The following is a 19,637-nucleotide window of genomic DNA, read 5'->3' as shown; positions in this document are numbered from 1 at the left end:
AAGAAAGCCAGAAACAAACAAAGGACTACACCCGAGGGACTGCACCCTCTAGATGCAAGCCAGCTCAGAAAACGGCGCGGGAGGCCACAGAAAGCACAATAAAAATCCACCAGAATAGCACAAACTAGTCAAACAACAATTGGAAAAAACACACAAACCCCTCCACAGGAGCACATGGAACAGGCCAAAAACAGATTAAAATCAATGTACAACTACTAACTGAGCATCAACCAGCCCCTAAAACTGCTCCTCAAGTGGCAAAATTTGAATCTGACTTTGTCTTTTCCAATGGCAACCCGTTCAAAAAGTTGGAAGAAATACATTGATGACATGGTGTTCATTTGTGAAGAATGAGAAGACCAATTTAAGTCCTTTCTAACTTGGTTAAACAATCGGAGTACCAACATACAATTCATGGTGGAATACATTGCCTCAGCAATTCACGTTTTAGATCTTGTGATCAAGCATCAACTGGGCAAATTAGAGTTTAGCCTATCAGAAACCCAGTGATAGAAACACTCTACTGCACTTTGTAAGCAATCACCCCACACACATCAAAGAGAACTTACCTTATGGTGAATACCTGAGGATAGGGAGGAATTGCACTTCACTGAAAGAGTTCTACGAACATGCAGCACAACTGGACGCAAGATTAAAAGCCAGGAGATATCCCAAGAAACTGCTGACCAGATCAAAAAAACAGGCCAGCGAATTGGATAGAGAAGCCCGTCTCACACAACATAAAAACAAAGAAGGTAAGGACAATAAACAGATGATGTGTATGATCACACATGGCAAACACACATTCCAAGTGATGAAATGAATGACTAAATACTAGCCACTAGCACAGTTAAACCTACCAAGGGAGCAACCCCCACGCTTTGCCTTTAAACTCACAGTTCATCAAGGAGGCTCCTAGGACTGGCCTATGGAACTTATGCACAATCACAGGACATTTCCCGTGTGGTAACTGTGTAGCCTGTCAAATCATCAAGAAAATGCACAGATTTATGATAGGCAAGAGAACATACACACCTCGAAATCTAACGAAATGCAAGACCAAACAAGAAATATACTGCATCGAATGTCCTTGTGGTTTGAGGTATGTAGGACAAACCATGAGGCCTGTCATACCCGGATCTCTGAACATAGATCCAAGATCCACAGCAAAAATGCATCAGCACCAATGTTGAACCACTACATAGAGTCACAACACTCATCTAATGATATCTTGTGGCGGATACTCTATCAAGTGAAGTACACACCAAACACTGTGAGCAGTCTATTAGCGAAAGAAGCACACTGGATATATCGACTTGATTCCCATAATAATGGTCTCAATGAAGGATTCCACCCTGTGCCCCTTCCTCTAGCATGGGTTACATAAGGAACCAGTACCCGAGACTTCAACAATCCATTTTCTCTCCCTAACTCCTCAATAGGGATTCGCCTCAGCTTGATTTACCAGTGTTTCAAGATTTGAGTCTATCAGAATGCGATATGGCCAGGGATATACTTAGTTGAAACAGTTATCTTTCCCAGATTACTTACAGCAAGATTATCATGATAACTATGCCACTATACAACACTCCGGGCTCCAATCCACGACCTGGTTTCACTCTCAACTGTGAACATCACCACGGCGACGCGGGTGACGTCAACATGTCAGCCCCCCTTAAACCATTCACAGTCGACTCATGGGTTCCGATAACTACAGGCCATGCATCAGCTCCAGCTTTCATGCCAGAATTGTGCTTTACTAGCCTCCGGATCCACAAATGCATTTTTTGCTTCAAAAAAGGTTAGTGTGCCCCTTCCATCGATTAGGACTGTTCATAACTCATTCTTTGGCTAGCCTTGCAGCAGATATCTTCATACTGCTGGCTGGACCTCAAACCTACCGACTCAATTGTTTACACTTCCATTTTCCGCAGACCCTGACAACTTGCAGTACAAGTCACTTACTGCATCGGCTTCAGTTTCATGCCAGGATTCACGCCTATACTTGCTGCTTTGCCTATGTATGGTTTTGTGTTTCTAATAAGGTGAGTGTGCCTTCTCCACTGACCAGGAATCCCAACAACAAAATTCGTTTTGCCTAGCCTCTCAGCAGGTTATCTTGATGCATTTCATACCATTCGCTGGACCTAGAGCCCAATATCTCAATTATTCATGTTTGCTCTCTCCCAGACCCTGAAAACTTGCAGTACAACTTACATACCACTATCAGGACAACAAGGTAGGAGTTGCTTTTGACACTAGACCAATTAGGCATTCGTACTCTTGTTATCCTGAGCCACGCCAACGGTATGTTTTTTCAAGCTAAGTATTTCAACTACATACTTCGAGGCAGTACAGGACCAGCTCTTCAGACATGATGTATGCCCTTGTCCGGGTTGTAATTCATGGAACACCCCCTTCTCCTGCCAATACGGGGTAAGAGGCCGGGGGTGTCAAACAATGGGATGTGACTAATTTGAAGGATATTTTCTTGAGTGACACTGATGCACATGTCTTTGTCCCTCTATGGTCTTCTAATGTGCCCTGCGGAAGGCGTTTTCGACAATTGGTCATCAACCGCTGAAACGTGTATAGATGAAGGACCCTTGATGTACCACCCAGGTCCTTCTATTAATTTGTGAAACGTCACACACATAGACAGACCCACAAGCGAAAATAACTTTAGCACTGTATAATTAATTTCAAGGCAGAGATGTGGCCAAATTAGTATGTACCAATTAGAACTACTGTCAGGAAATTAAGCTCTCAGAGCAAATGATATATTAAACACATGCTATATGTTAGCAACAGTAAGCAACGTATTAAATACATGGTATATGTTTTATAACAAATAAAATGATTGGGTCATTTGGTTTAAACGTTAGGAGTAGTTTTGATGACATAATCCAAAAAACTCCATATGTAGTTTACCCCATCCTAAATCTTTGTTTGGTTCTTTCTACTGTTCTTTTTTTATTTTTACTCATGATATTGTAAACTACAGAAATCGCTGTTAATCTGTTTGAATTTTCAGCACCAACACTATCGCCCCCCTGTGGGGTCTTCTGTTCCCCACCACATTTATTGGTTCTGTCCCCAAAACTTTGTCGCTCAAACATCTCGTAATGCTGCCAGTGTTTCCTTGTCCGCCTGCAGGCGGGCGGTGTTAAACCCACCAGCTCAGACCTGGCGGGAACATCACCTCCCTCATGCAGGAGTTGTGATCGCCCGGCATGGAAACGACGGTGGCGGCGGGTTTACCGCCTCCGTCGTTTCCATACCGCGCAATTTGTAATGAGGCCCATCATTTTGTATATGTGGATTTTCAAATTCACATTGATAAAAATAAACACTTATTGATTCAATATAACTTCAGTTGTTGTAGGCCAACTCTGATACTCTTATAATGTATCTTATTGTGTTCAGTGTCACTTTGGAAATCTACCCAGCTGGATATTACCGATACCCACACAAGTTGACATCTTTTACTTATTGCTTGGAATCAAGAATGTGGTTGGTGGATTTATATGTGTATTTTGTGTTTGTATATATGCCTGCTGTTGCTGCACCCCTTCTGCCCTGTTTGTGATATAAGTGGGCATGTTCAGGCAAAATGACCAAAGTTACCACACGCAAAACCTGGTCCTCCAAACCGTGTTCCCACACCCCTGTACCCAACTCCACTTCCTCTTGCATAATACCCTCTCCCTGTCTGATACAGTCCTTTGTAATTATTTACTGTGCTTATATATGAAAACCTTGGCTGTTTCTGCATGCTTGTAAGTGCTGGTTGTTGTTGCATCTGCACCGCCCCCCACTTTTGATTGTATGGTGCTTGCGTGTATCCTCCTCGTTGTCTTACCACTGCTACTGGGAGCCCCACTTGTTTAACGACAACTGGTCGTGTGAGCACTGATCCTTCCATGCTTATTATAACCCATTTCTTTCTGCACTCATTTTTTTCCGCTTTCACTACATTGTCTGCTATCTCTTTATCTTTCTCCTGCTTCCTTTTACAATAGTGCACAATTGTTGCTTGAATCTCAGCCCATCCTTTTGCTTCAAACCCCATGATTTTTTCTCGGGAAACCTGCACATCCGCGGCGAACCCCCTCACTAAGATGTGATAAAACAAAGGCATTTTGTCATCCCAGGACGGTTTATTTTCCTGTGTCCACATCTCTTGTATTGATCGTATCTGGTGTATCTGTATATAGCTCTCTCATAACTTTCCAAACGTGTGCTTGATAATTGGCAAAAGGTTTACTGTCATGCAAGTTAGAGCTTAATTTTACCCCTGCATATCCTGCTTGCTGCCAAATTGTGTCACTTCTCTCCCCCACCAGTATCGCCAATAAACTCTTAATGTCCCCTATGGCCAGCAAAATGCCTGCTGTCTCTTTTTCCAAAACATAAATCCGCGTACTAGTTCCCGCCATTAATGAAGGTAGACTTTAGACCAAATTATCCCTGTCCATTGTCTGCCAAGGTAAGTAATGCACCTCACCTTTTGCTTTCTGCAAAAGGGGCAACTGCGTTCGTGCTCTAAGTTTATTCCCTCAGCATGGTGTTTTAGCTGCTGCTATTCTAGTTTTCCTACTGTGAAGCCTATTTACCCAGTCCCCCAATGGTTCCTCTCTTTCCTCTTCTTCTCATTTCATTTCTGCTCCTTCCCCTGCTTATGTTTGTTCTGTTAGAGGTCCAAGCTCCACCCCCTTCCATGCTCTGTCTTGCTTCAAAGGACTTTCCAAATAGAGAGATGAAGGAGGGTTTGACCTTTGTGATCTGTTGGTGGGGGGGAGGATCCCCGTGCTTAAACACAGGTTTACCTCTGTTTCTCATGCACAGACAACTAGTGCACCATTATCTTACATTGCATAATATACAGTTTTCTGTTGCACCATGCCATCAATGTCAAACCTTATATTATAAAATACATTCAAATTGCTCTAGCAATGGCATTTCATCTGTAATGTTTCCATGGTTCCATCCAAGCTGCAAACTGCACAGCTTTCTCAATGGCAGCTCTCTGTTTTAGCACATTTGTACTTTAGAGCATCTGTCACATGTAGTGGGAAGTAGGCCTCAAGCTTTTTGTCTTGTCACTCGAACAAAGGGCACAATTAGTTATTATTTTCATTTTTCTGAAAGTAATATTTTGATGTTTGGTAGTTAAGAGGTAAATACTGGCCTTTTGTCTGATTCCAACCGTTAGCTTTCCAGATTCCTGCCCTTTTGGGCCTAACTTAGCCAGATGCAGTTCACTGTATCCTGGGACTGAAAATACCCCACAAGGCCAATACTGCAACAATCTAACCCACCCATCAGACCTTCACCTTTTTAAAATGTATTTATTGGGTATTTATAATGCACCTATACAGCAAATGGTGTTTCAAGGTGCAATAAGACAAGGGGGGAAGGGGACATGGATGAAGAAAACAAAAACGGTCCTACTAGGCCTGGTGTCAGTCGGATCGTGCAAGTGCAGCAACAAGAAGTGAAAGGGAGAGGGGATGGTTGGAAGTGCCAGTCAGAGCGAATGTGCTAATGCTAAGGAGTGAAAGGAAGTGCCAGTCGGAGTGGCAATCGCACAATAGCAGGGAGGGAGTAAAGGGAAGAAAGGGGCCATGGGATAGGTGAGTGCTAAGGGGAGGCCAGGTGGACAAGTTCCAGGGGACTGCAGACAGTGCAGGGGAGAGAAGGTCCTCACGCTAAGTGCGAGGAACAGGGCTGGATGGGCTCAAGCAATGCAGGCCCAGCCAGGCTAATACAGGGGAGGGAGCCCAGTAGGGCAAGTGCTGGTAAGGGGGATCAGGGGAGACCGAGCCCATGGGGTACACTGGTCAAAGAGGGCCTGGTGCCCTTTATGAATCAGAAGGAACTAGGCAGCCAGTAAAGATGAGGCAGAGGGGGACATTAGCAGTGGAGGGGGAGAGGGAAGGAGGAAGAGAAAGGGCGGGCCTTGAGAACCTTCCGGAATTTAAGGAGATCCGGCTCAAGTCTGAGAGGTGCAGGGAGGCCATTCCAGAGGGAGGCACCTGTGGAAGAGAGAGATCTTACCCCACTCTCTGTTTGGAAAAATATCAGATCTGCAAAGAGTTGGAGCTAGAAGACTGAAGGGCTTTAGCAGGGAGGTATTTAGGAAGAGAGGTGTGGATGTAGCGGGGTCCAAGAGACCAGAAAGCCTTGTGGATGATGCAGAGGGTCTTGAACTTTCTCCTCGCTGCAACCCGTGAGCCAGTGGAGAGATTTTAGGGATGGAGAGATGCGGCCCCTGGTCTTGAGGCAAAGGATAAGTCTTGCTGTCCTATTCTGGATTAGTTGAAGGGGGTGAAGGGAAGATTTAGGCAGATTGAGGAAGAGGCAATTGCAGTAGGCCAGCCTAGAGAGGGTCAGAGCTCAGGAGACATTGGGTTTCTGTTGGGAAGGTGAGGAAATGGAGAATACCTCTGAGGAGGTTCAGCTGGAAGTGAGCCTTCTTGGCAATGCCCGTGATGTGTGGAAAGAAGGAGAGAGAGGAGTTGAAGATGACGCCAACGTTTTTTGCCTCACAGAAAAGTGCGGGGGCCATGGAGGGCGGCCAGAGAGTTAGAGGGAAGGAGGGAGCTGGGCTCCCAATGTGAAGGATCTCAGTCTTACTGGCATTAAGGCAGCGCACCATGCCTATATAGCAGTCAGACAGTCGGTAATGATAGAGGAAGAAGAGGAGGCAGTGGAGGGAAGCTTGAAGGAGAGCAGCGTGTCATCCTCATAACACTTGAAGTGAGGAGAGAAGGCGGAGATCAAATGGGCTAGAGGGGCAAGGTAGATATTGAAAAGCCACAGCGAGAGGATAGAGCCCTGATGGGAGCCTCAGGATGGGGGAAAACGGCGCAGTTGAACCTGGGATGGTCGGTCAGAGAGGCAGAAGGTCAACCAGTCCTGTGCCAGGTCCGTGATGCCAAGGATAGTCTCAAAGCCTGTTTATAATGGTGACATGATTGACCATATCAACGGCAGAGGAAAGGTCAAGAAGGATGAGAACAGAAGGAGAGTTGGAATCAGGATTTGAGAGCAAGTCTTCATGGGTGGGTGTTCAGGAGTGCAGTCTCTGTGCCTCTGGCTGCACTTGAGGAGTGGCGGGAAGGAGCCAGTGGCAAAGGAGTGATTGCAGAAATCAGCCAGGTTATGACCCTGGCCCAATTGAAACTTAGAACAAGACCCTTCAAAGAATAGTCCACTGTCCCTCAGAGGTGGTCTGTCTCCTTTGTCCTATCCTTTCTAGAATGCTCTGACAGGTCACCGTGGATGCAGGTGGCTCCACCAAACCATCACCATACCAAGATACTTTTAGCAACCTCCCATCCGAATAGCAACCAGAATCACAATTTTCCATATTCCACATAGCAGTGCGTTTCCATTGTTACTTGATTAAAACCTCAGTTTGTGTGTCTGTACAAGTGGTTCCTGGCCCAAAAAATCCTTCATTAGCAGCTACTCAATTTTGCTCACTGTGACGCACAAATAGTTAAACAAAAGCATGCAACACAGCAATAATAAAAGCTGTAACGGAAAGAAATGTTAGAGCACACATTCTCGATATGAGCCTTAAAATAAATGAATGAAGAACACAATAAGGTCACATAATCGGTACAGAAAATAATAGATGTGCATCCTGTTTGTACATGCCGCCTGCAAATTATGCTTTCAGATCGCATTCAAAAAGGAATCTTCCTGCTTTTAGCAGGTGGTAAGGAAGGCCAATTTCATAGGAGTCCATGGGGCCTCATTATGAATGTAGCGGTAAGGCAGCAATGGCGCTGGTAGTGCTATCAGCACTGTTGTTACCATACCGTCACATTACGAATTCTTCCCCTGGGTGCCGGACTGCATGCCTGGTCTGACCAGGAGTTCAGACCGGCACCCGCGAGCAGAACTCGTGATTGCACCGGCACCGTTATAAACGGGGCCGGTGCAACCATCCTCCCCACCCCCATTCTGCCCTATGGGGCAGAATGGGGATCGGGAGCCCGCCGACACCGGCACCCGCGAATGGGCAATTACCGGCCCATTCATCTCATAATGGGCCGGTAAGGGCCCATTCGTGGGAGCCGGTGCCGTTAGCGAGTTTGGCGGTAGCAGGCTACCGCCAAACTCGTAATGAAGCCCATTTGTTTTAAATTGCAGGAGGGAAGCACGGTGGAAAAATGAATACCACGTCACCACTTTCAAATGGAAGGAAAATGATCTAGAGCGGTAAAGCAAGGTGCAAATGCTTAACACTTTGCTCTTACGGCTTACCCATCCACCAGTATAAAATGACCTCCAGTGACCTGTTGCAAAAGGGCACTGACATATTGTGGATGTAGCTGAGCACACGCTCTTTAGCACGTTTCGAATTGAGCTTTTTTTGCAGAGAATTCTCAAACAAGTAACACGCTCTTAGCCGGCAGCCATTTTACCAGCTGCTGACTGGGGCACAGTAAACACTGTGAGCGTTTGACAGAGACAGATGTAAATGCCAGTCAACTGGGAATTCGGGAATCACTTTCTCATGTTGCTGGGGACCACTGGGGCAGGTTCCCTGGTCTTTGGAAGATGCAGGGGAAGCAACAACTCACTCTGGGGAAATGTCTATTAGCTAAACGGATTGCGTATAAAGATAAACACATGCCAGAGTGCAGGACCACCGCAGAATACGTCGTCAGTGGTAAATATAGAGCTGAAGCATGCAATGAAAGGAGAGCCACTGTCACAGAACTATTTAGCTCGGAGACCACAAGTCGTGTGTCTAGTGCAGAAATTCCCCATGGAATAATTTGTCTGCTTTAAATGGTAAATGAGCATTCAAAGAAAGGGGGAAGAACGTGCCTCTGTCTTGACAGCTTTTCAGGAATGTCTGAGCTGGTAGTGACAGGAGTCAAGCAAGGTGTCTGCACTATGAAGTTAGTACCTTGTTGTGGGCATTTTGAAATAAGTGGCAATTTAACATTTATGTGGACTTATGTCCCTCCTGCAATTTTCCCATTTGCAAGACATAGGGAGTAATTTTACAACCCTCCGAGTGCAAATGTAACTCACACACGCAAGACAACGCCTTACTTTACACTCAAAGCGGCTCGTGTTCGACCCACACGTTAATTGCACACAGGGGATGACCTGGGCCAGATTACAGAAATGTTGCACTGTTGCAAGTGAACGTGTTCATAGAATTAGCACTAGGGCACCATGTGCCCTAATGTAAAAACCATGTGGGTCATATTAGAAAAACTTTGCACTATTACCTGTGCAATTTTGTATGGTATTAGCACTAGGGAAAAGTTTGCACTTGAGCAGAAACCTCTTCTTTCAAATGCATAATTGCACCAGGGCAAAGCTAGCTTTAGCGGTAACATGGAATTATATTAGCATTAGGGCAAAGTCGCCCTCGTCCAAAAATGCACTGAAAATATATGTTTTATGCATTAGGGCAATTTTTGCCACAGTGCTAATAGAATGCAAAATTGCACTTGCTGTGGTGCAAAGGTTATCTAATGTGGCGCAAATGTTTTTTGCACTGGGACAAACTTTGCCCTAGTGCTAATACTGTGCAATATTGCACTTGCACAGATACAAGGGACCCAATTCATAGAAAAAGCGGTGAGTCTGCGCTGACTGCTACAAACATTGCACCTACTTGTGCGTGCAAAAATGTTATTGCTGTATGCTGATTCATGGATTTTAAAGCACAAAGTAACCTGCAGTGCAAAAAACAAGTTGTGCCCAGAACAGCCACAACACGCCCCATACACAAGCAAAAACTAGCGCCAACAAACAACCTCTGCGCCACACTTTGAACCACCATCCAGCACCCGTTGAATTGTCCCCCGTAACTCAAGTAACACCCCAGCGCACCTACAGACCGTCACCCCTATGTTCAAGAGGTGGCCATACTGCATACTGTCACCCCTAAGTTCAAGAGACACCCAAACTACACACCGTCATCCCTAAGTCCAAGCGGCACCCAAACTACGTACCGTCACCTCTAAGTGCAAGCAGCATCCAAACTATGTACCGTCACCCATAAGTTCAAGCTGTATCCAAACTATGTTACACCACCTCTAAGTTGAAGCAGCATAACAGCGAAACTGCGGGCCATCACCCCCTAAGTCATAGCAACCCCCTCAAGTCCTGACACCGCCCACTTCCCCCACTGACCTCTGCTCATCACCTCAGGAACCCCTCTCAAGTCCTGACACCTCCTACTACCCCCACTGACCTCTGCCCCATCCGCCTCAATTCCCCTGGTAGTCCACCATACTCCCACTACCCCCACTGACCTCCACCCTTTACCCCAGGCAGCCCCCTCAAGTCCTGACACATCCCACTACACCCACTGACCTCTGGCACAACCTCCTTAAGCCATATCCTAGTCTTCCCTTCTCCCACCACCCCCACTGACCTCCACCCCTAACTCCATGCAGCCCCCTCAAGTCCTGACACCTCCCACTGTTAAACGTGGATTTCATATTGTGCCTCCTTTCTTGTATATGTTGTCCTAAGCCCAGTCGCTCTGCGAAGAAGACCACATTGCAAAGTTCCGATTCTAGATCGACTTCGCCGCCATTTTAGGTCCATCTGCCATTTTGATTTCCATTTCAAAGTAACTATGTGTTCTAAAATGGTGGACAGTGTTTCCTGCTTGTAACTGAGCCATCCTGCACTTTGTACGTTAGTTAATGTGTAAACTGTTCATTGGCCGAATGTTTGGGTCGAGTAAAGAGACCTTGCCCCATGCCTGACCTGTAGACAGATGATTGTCTGCGCCAATAGTTCTGATCCACGGACATACATCGACCCCAGTGTTGAACAAATACTGAACGTGGACACTAGCTGAACTGCATTGTAAAGGATATGTGTTAAGGTTTATTGTTAAATCCAAGAATACACTGTTGCCATTGTAACTTGTCTGTATGTAAACTGAGGATGATCCATGTGCATATTGTATGACAAGCCAGAAGTGAACTCAGCACAAACTCTAGACCATGGATTATTAACTTGCAGAGGAGCTGGACATTATGATCGCAAATGTATAAAATGCACAACTGTTTAGACATCCAGCACCTCTCACTTCTCACACCGAAAGGGCTGGTATTCACTGTGATGTACTGCGGGTCAGATATCTATCTGTATCTGATTTTGTTCCTTTGTAACTGTACAGTATTAGAATAAAGATCTGTCAATCTTTATAAGCCCGTGTTTGGTGTATTTCCTTTTGGGGTATTCAGCCTCGATATTTCCTTTTGCTTTTACACCACTACCCCACTGACATCCGCCCCATCCCCCTGAAGCAACCCTGCTCATCTGCCGTTCTCCCACCACGCCCACTGACCTCCACCCATTACCCCAGGCAGACCCCTCAAGTCTTGACACCTCCCACTACCCCCACTGACCTCTGATCCAACCCCCTCAAGTCCCCTGCAAGTCCGCTCCCATACTGGTCTAATGTGGAGCAACAACCTACCTAGACTCTACTGTCCTGCCTCCACCATGAAGTACATCTACCACATATCCATCTCCAACATGAACAACTGGGAGCACTGGCATTTAATGCAGGACTGTAGCTTTCATTATGACTCCCTGGTAGACCACATGTAACTGCACATCAACAGGATACCATACTGTTCTACAAGATACACTTTGACTACTCCATGTACATGTGAGATCCTAATGCAATGTAGGGCAATTCGGCATTTGTATAGTGCCTTTGTGCCATTTCAATGGCATCAAAGCGCAGAAGGCAAATGCCCTTCTAGGACCGAATTATGAGGAATTAGAGATTAATCTGACTGATTTACAATGCATGTGTGCATATTAGCCTTTACAACGGTAGGTAGGTAGGGGTGGCAAAGTACCTGTCAGTGACCCAAGTAGAACGGACTTGTGGTTGGGTAATGTGAAGGTTGTCAGAGAGTGTGTGAGCCAAGGTGACTTTTCAGTGACAGAAGTGATGGACGATATGCGAGTAAGTAGTGGCTGATTGCAGATGTGTGCGGGTGGGTGGCTGTACCTTGGGAGGGGCACAGCAAGCTATTACTGAGGGCACAACTGATGAGTGTATCCGACTCATCCTCAGTGAGGGCACATCCCACTCCAACACTCTCAATGCCAAATACCAATAGCAATGATTGAAGTGGGGCCATGCACACATTGACAAGCAAGTGCCAAAGGAACACCTAAACATCAGTGGACCAGAAAGGAAGTCAACATACAATAAACTCAACCTCCAGTAGCAAATGTGCAGATGCGAATGAGCTGTCACCAGATACAACACACAACTAACCCATGTGAACATGCAGCAATACACATGAACAAGTGAGTGCCCATCCCCAATGAGAGACCCCCAAACACCATCATGATACATCTCACACATCACCACAACGATCCCAGTATGTACATCATCACACACACAACAAATACTTCACTCGAACAACACTAACACACTGACACCAAACACACAGTGCCCCTGCACAAAGAATGGAAGCTGTAACGGTTTATTGGGAGGTGCCCCACAAAACAGGGAGTTCCTTCCCTCCCCAATCTGGGTGTCACACAATAAACGGTTTAATGCCAGTTCTTTATTCAGCCCTATTCCCAATTCATCTGAGACCCCTTAGATCTCTCCCCCTAAGCTACCAATGAGCCAAGAACCAGAAATATATTTGTATTTATTTGAATGAAAGATAATGTAGATCACACTGAAACGGCACATGCCACTGTCTTTGTGGGTCACAATGAAACTTTTTGTTACACAAATAAATCACACAGGTTTGTTGGGAAAAATACAAATCACAATACTTTACTTTTTACAGAGTTCACTTCAAGAAAAATTCAGCGCTGGTCAATGACCAAATTCCATTTACATATGCAATGCTGTGCAATTTCGATTTTCCTGCATGCTTAAAAGGCGTGCAGTTTAGTTTTACAAATGTGTGCAATACAAATGGCAATTATTATTTCACCCACACATTTGCTTTAAAATAAACAGTTTGTTTTTCAGACCCCCCTACTTTGGTCTGTGTTGGGGAAGTGAGACAGACAAATTGGAATGATTTAAGAATTTGGTATTTCAGACCTCCCCTCCACTTGAAGGCCTGTGTTGGGGAAGCTGGATGGCAAAAAATAGGATGATTTGAGAATTTTGTATTTTAGAACCCCCTCTAATTAAAGGCCTGTGTTGGGGAAGCTGGATAGTAAGAATTGGGATTATTTGAGAATTTTGGAGTTCAGACCCCCCACCCTCACTTAAAGGGTTCTTTTGGGGAAGCTGAACAGAAAGATTGCCCAATTAAATTACAGACATTAGTTTTCAGTGCATATTGGTAATGAGCTTTGTTAATTTAGAATTTTAACAAAAACCACCCTGTGGTGTTACGCCAAGGGGAATTAAATTAATATTTGTTTAGTTAAATAGGGTAAGGATCTACACAGTTTTGCCCCACACCCACTATAAAGGGAAAGGATTTAAGACAAGCAGATTCCCCACCTTTGGTTTCAATTGGATCAATTGAACTCACATTGAAAGCCTGTTTAAAGTCCAGGAAACACATTTGAATTCAGGACCCTCTTGGAGGACAGGGCAGGGGTCTGGTCACTCCACTCTCAAGGAGAGTCCCGAACTCTTCACCCTAGGGCCCAGTCAGCTTTTTTCTAGGCATCCCCAGCAAGAGACTTCTCAACCCAGATGTAATCTCAGCCATCTCCTCTGGTGTTTCCTTGCAGCTGTCAGATGGTAAGTTTCAGCAGCACTGTCCCTTCTTCATAGTGCATTCACTTCATATACCAGTGATGACGCCATCAAGTTTACAACATTGGGAAGTTCCCTGCAAGAGTTCTTGCAATGAAGATTGGCCAGTAACCTTTCTCTCCCCTCCCAAATCCAGCCCCTCTCTAAGGATTGGTTTAGGAAACTGGATGAGACATATGACAATTCCCATTTGCAATCACCCTTTGTTTTCATGTCAAATTTTGACAAAAATCTAGTTATGTGTCAAACTTTGTGATTTACTAGTAACTGCCATAATATATACATTTTTTTTCTTTTATTTTTTTGCTTGATGGTTTCATTTAAACCTCTATCATGTATCTAAACGTCACCATTTAAAGAAAAGAAAAGAAGAAGAAAAGAAATGAAATTAAGTTAAAACTTGGGAATCAAGAAGCAAGGTCCAAAGGAACATAGAGTCAATTAAAAGAAAAGCACATAACTCTTTCCCCCTTTTGCACTGATGTGCTAATAAGGCTTTGTTCCAAAGTCATGTGATCAGTTCAAATGCATCCTTTAAAAAGTTCAAAAAAGAAATTGTTGTTGCAAAGTTCTCTCCTCTCAAAAAGAAGGAGCACATTTCCTTTGCTTCCAGTGGAATATATATATATATATATATATATATATATATATATATTCTTCTGCTTCAGCTAGTCATGGGTAATTTAATAAGACAACAGCCTGTTCTGCACCATTTTGCATGGCCGTTTGGCAATTTTCGGCCGTTTTTACAAAATGCAAAATTGTTAGGAACGTGTCATTTATTACCCATATTCCTACTTTTACCCTCCACTCATTCGCCACATCTCAATTTCGGAACATGTTCATGGCAGCAAGGAACACCTTTTAGCTGGTAGTTACAATTCCCTAAATCGCAGGTGGAGGAATTTTAAATCACTAAAATCGCCTTGAAATTATCCAACAAATAAAACATACATGGATGCAGTGTGAATTGTAGTTTCTGAGAAACAGCAACAATTGTGACAGTCCATTTAAACTAATGGGAATCTAAATATGCGCAAATATGAGCTTCCCTTCCTCCGTGCCATTTGCCACCTTTGGCCAGCATGTGACCAGGGATTTTTTTTTTAAATGTTCCTCTTTGTTGTTTGAAGTTGGGAGCTGCCGGTCGTAAAACCTGGGACCTTGGCAAAACAGAAATCCCCCTCCCCACATTACTGTCATGCACTAGCTAGAACATTGGGCCTACTCAGAACTGTGCTCAGAGACAGCAGGTCTAAGGAAACTTGCTTTTCCACACCCTTCGGGCCGAATTGATTTGCGGTTGTACCAGTTAAGATGCAACCCAGGCTTTCAGTTGGGGAGTCCTTTGTGACTTTTGCCCAGATACCCACCATTTGCCCTTGGCTGAAAGGAACTCACATATTGCATTTCCTAACATCAGACTTGATTCTTTGACATACGGTGTGTTTTACTGATCCGGGTCTACTTTGCTTTTGCACTAAAAGTACAGGGCTGTTTCTTTCAGTCCTTAATACAATACACTTTGAATTATCTCTGCTCTTTTTTCTGCTGAAATGTGGGTCTGAATTGTCACAGTGCACCACCTCTTGATGGGTGGCAGTTTCAGTGAACATGCTGCATTTATTTCTCAGCCAGTAATATGATGTGCTTTTCGAATCTACACTTGGACTACATTTTTGTTTCAGCTTTCTCTGGATTTCCACTGCAGAAAGACACCCATATAGTCTGCCTCGGGTCTATAGAAACCTTTCATGGCAACCAAGTGGGCTTTTCTTTTCCCTGACATCTTTATCTTAGTTGGGGTACATTTTTCTCATGTCTTGCTTTAAACTGCAAACACACATGCAAAGCTGTTTTGGTGTCAGTGTTTAAAAATCCTGTTTTCATGTGAAAGGGACCTTTGAATTTCTTCTACCTTTGTGAATTAAAAAGGCTGTTTTTCCTTTTGTAATTACAGGTAAACCTTTCCACGTAGCACAGCCTTGTGTTTGGTGCATTAACTCCCACACTCCCTGCGTTAATAGGCCCAGTTTCTGTGTGATGGTTTTTCTTATTCAGTTTGATGAAAGCTGATAGGCCATGATTCCCATGACCCTTCAGTTTCATTTATTTGGGGACTTTGATTAATCCCCACAAATCAGGTAATCCGCAAGTACCACCTCCAGCTGTGTGATGGCCCCACTCCTACATGTGAAACACATGTGCACAGGTCCAAGTCAATCCAAACAATGCCACCATGTCAAGCACCAAAAACACACATCACCAAACGCACATGAACACATACAGCAATGGAGTGCAGACTCAACAACAGCATAAATTGCTCACACACATCCACACCATTTAAATAATCCAATAGCGTGCCTGTATTTCAAAGCACGCATGTATCAGTCAAATGCTACCCTTTCCTGTTGAAAAGGGTGGTGGCAGTGGTTTTACAACAAACTACCATGATTTTTCCCGACTGCAAACACCAGTAGCTAAAAATCACGGGAGCCATGTTTTTCAGGATGGCACATTAAGCCCCTTTGTTGAAACGGGTCCCAATCTTTTTTTTGCCATTTCTTTTTGGAAAGGTCCTTCTAGAGTTTGTCTTTGCGTGCCAAACCAGGTTTGGTCCCTTTGTTCATGTGCCTTTGGCGGGCTTCAGGACTGAAGACCGCCTCTGGTGTCTGAGTGTCTGGGGTGGGCAGGAAGTGAGGGAGGTGCCGAAACTCCCTGTGCTTAGTCTCCTAGGAGAACCAAATGCACTCTGGCATGATTAGCTGGCTGACTAGCCGGCAAGGACAGCCACCCTGCTGGGTGAGTGACAGCTAGAATGGAATGAAAGGGAGAGAACTGTTTAAAAGGTGAGTCTCTTGGACTGGAAAGCAGAGTCGACCACTGGAACGAAAAAACCAAAGAAGAGCTGGAAGAGGACGGCTGCTGTAACTCCTGGACCATTGGTTTGCCCGGTGAAGCCCTGCTGCAGGTCCGAATTGCCAAGTTCATCTCAACATAGAAGCCCCTTCAAGGACGATTTCTCCCTTTGAGTTGGTGGGACCAATCAACTCGTGAGCCACCTGGATACCATTCTCAAGGCTGGTTAGGATTAACCCGGGAGAGAGACACCAGCTTGTGTGCTTGAATCGACAGCTACTGGAACTGAAGTGACTCCATTTTGTTTGTGTTTTCCGACGATCCCCCGACGTCCTCGCTCTTGTCCCCACAACTGAGGCTCAGGAACAGTGAGATCTGCAGGAACTGACAGAAACCAGTGACTTCAGCTGCATTTGTTTCTTCATACTAAGGTACTGTACCAACACGATTGAGAGAAGGCCACTCTCGCTGTGAAAGTTTGTGAAACGTTCCCAACTTGCAGGCCTAATCAGCTTGTAACCCAACATATGATTCTTTTTCGCCTAAACTACTTCTGAGAACTTTTACAAAGACTTTACCATTTGATACCAGAACTGCTCTTTCCTATCCAGAAAACTAGCCCATTGACTTTGGCCTAGGCCGACTGACTTGAATTGAACTCTTCTGGTGAACTGAAACTATTTGCACTGTCTAACAAGCATATGCAATCTATTCTACTTACCTTATGCCTTTTTGCTCACTTCTAAGTAACTGAACTGCCATTTGGCTCCTATTTCCTATTTGCTCAAATTGTCAGAAAATCTTAGAGTTTTGTATTGAAGTGTATTGGTATATAATCTTAAGGTGTCTCCTTCTAGTGAAATGTTTTCTAAATGATTGTGTAATAAATTAATAAGTGTTATACCAAGAAACCTTGAGCATAAGTGTCTACTTGAACCACTGTGATTGAAAGTCCTCTGTGTAATGACTTGTACTGCTCACATTTACTCTTGAGATAAGCCTGGCTGCTCAGCTCGCTACCAAAAACTGTGTGGTACAGACTTATACCAAAGGTTGGTGTAGCTTACACATGTAGTCCTAATTGTGTGTGGTGGTCCCAGAGGGTACTGAATGCAATTCTGCCTAACACTGTCACACACTTATACTGCTAGAAATGCCCTGGCCTAGTATGAAAGTTATTACTGTTAGATCATTCAGAATCTTCAAGGCCTAAGAATGACGATTATATCCCCTTGCTCACTTCCCGCCTTGAAGCGCTTTGAAGCACTTCACTTGTGTATAGGCGCTTTACAAATAAACAATTACACTTACAACTACAATACAATGTTACAGTATTACATTCACTCATATTAACTAAAGTTTACAATTTCACACCATCAGCAATAGTGGAGATTGCCATGCAAAGACAAGTATAACTTTCTGCCCACAGCAAAGTCTGTAAAGTCCGAATAGTTTGGAAACAAGGATCCAAAATATAAAATCTGATAAAGCAATGGTTCAATAATAAGACTCTGAATCGTAAATAGTCTGATAGTCCAATGATATCCAATAATAATCCAATTGGCCAAAGCATCAGTAGCAGTAATGCAACATATTGCAAGCAAATAATACAAATGTGGCTTTCCACCTTTCATAGTCAGGATCCAAACTTAAACAACAATAGCAGCACACAAGAGGCAAGCAGAGGAGATGGTTCACAGGGGCTTCTAACAGAGCACATAGGTGTTACTACTATTTACAGCTTAGAGCTTAGTGAGATTGGTTTTTTAATGTGAATGCAACGGGCTGTACCACCTCCCACCTACGGCCGCCAAGTTCTTGAGCCCGAACAACGAGCAGGTGGTATAAAAGCGATGATGTTGTTATTTGCAGAAACCTACATTTCACCTGCAACCCATGAATGCAGCAAGGCCACTTTGTTTGTCTGCAGTAGCCTTTCATTGTATTCCATTGTATTCTTTTCATATGACTCAATACTATGACTCCAAGAAGGCCATTGAGGCGAGAATGTAAGCTCAGTACTGAAGGGTCCCGGTGACACGGTCTCATCTGGTCACGGTGGGACAATGGGTGGGATTGTCAGGTGGTGAGTGTGAGTGGTGATAGGGATGTTATGTTATTGCACGGTGATGAGTACAGTGGAAATGATTTTCTGGAGACCAACTTACCAAGGAGTCTCGTTCTTCTACCCAATTGTGTCTCCATGCCAGCAAAGGTTGTGGTGGTGCAGGACCACTTCATCAGGGGGAGGGGGGGGCTATGCAGGCAGCCAGCCAGAGCCCCTGAATGCTCCAATGGTTTTGTGATGCTGCCCCAGCCATGGTGGAACAGTGTGATCAATTGCTTCTCATTGAGGGTCCAGGGCGAGAGTATTGGTTTGGATACACGGGGAACCTCCTTCCCCTCAGTGGGGCATGCATCCTCTGACAATGTTTGCACTGCAGGCTCACGCCCTTGTTATGCGGATTGCGCTCCCACACAGGTTGGTTCTGCACTCTGTAACCCAGCATGTTGACCTGCAGTGTACTTCAGCATCCTGTGGGTCTTTTCTGCTCCTGTGCAGGGGGTAACCTGCATCTGTGGCAATTTATGACGTATGCGGCTCAAGTGCGCTCATCTTCCTTGTAATCTCTCATGCCTCTACTGTTTTCTGTTTGGCGTGACCTCTGTGATAACATCACTTTTTTTATGAGATATAATACCTATAAAACTCAGGGAAGAGTAGTGCCCATTCCCCCCAGTACTGTGTGCTTGTGTGCTTTGTTTAAAGTGTGGTACATGCGTTGGGTGCCTCTGAAGGGAACTTAAAACACATTTTAAACTGTGGTTGTGTGCTGGATCTTTACCAGCTTCTTTTGGAAGATTTTTGGCTGGAATTTAGGTGAATTTCCACCATGTAATTTGGTAAAAAAGGAAGTTTCTGCTTTTTTGTGACAGCTAACACGGTGGAGGAATTTCTGGACTACAAGCTGGTATAGATTCCTGTATTAACTGCATGGGGGATTCTGTAAGC

Source organism: Ambystoma mexicanum, chromosome 5p (assembly GCF_040938575.1).
Source record: "Ambystoma mexicanum isolate Mex_15411 chromosome 5p, UKY_AmexF1_1, whole genome shotgun sequence".
Classification (NCBI taxonomy): domain Eukaryota; kingdom Metazoa; phylum Chordata; class Amphibia; order Caudata; family Ambystomatidae; genus Ambystoma; species Ambystoma mexicanum.
Note: the sequence above shows the minus strand (reverse complement) of the source record.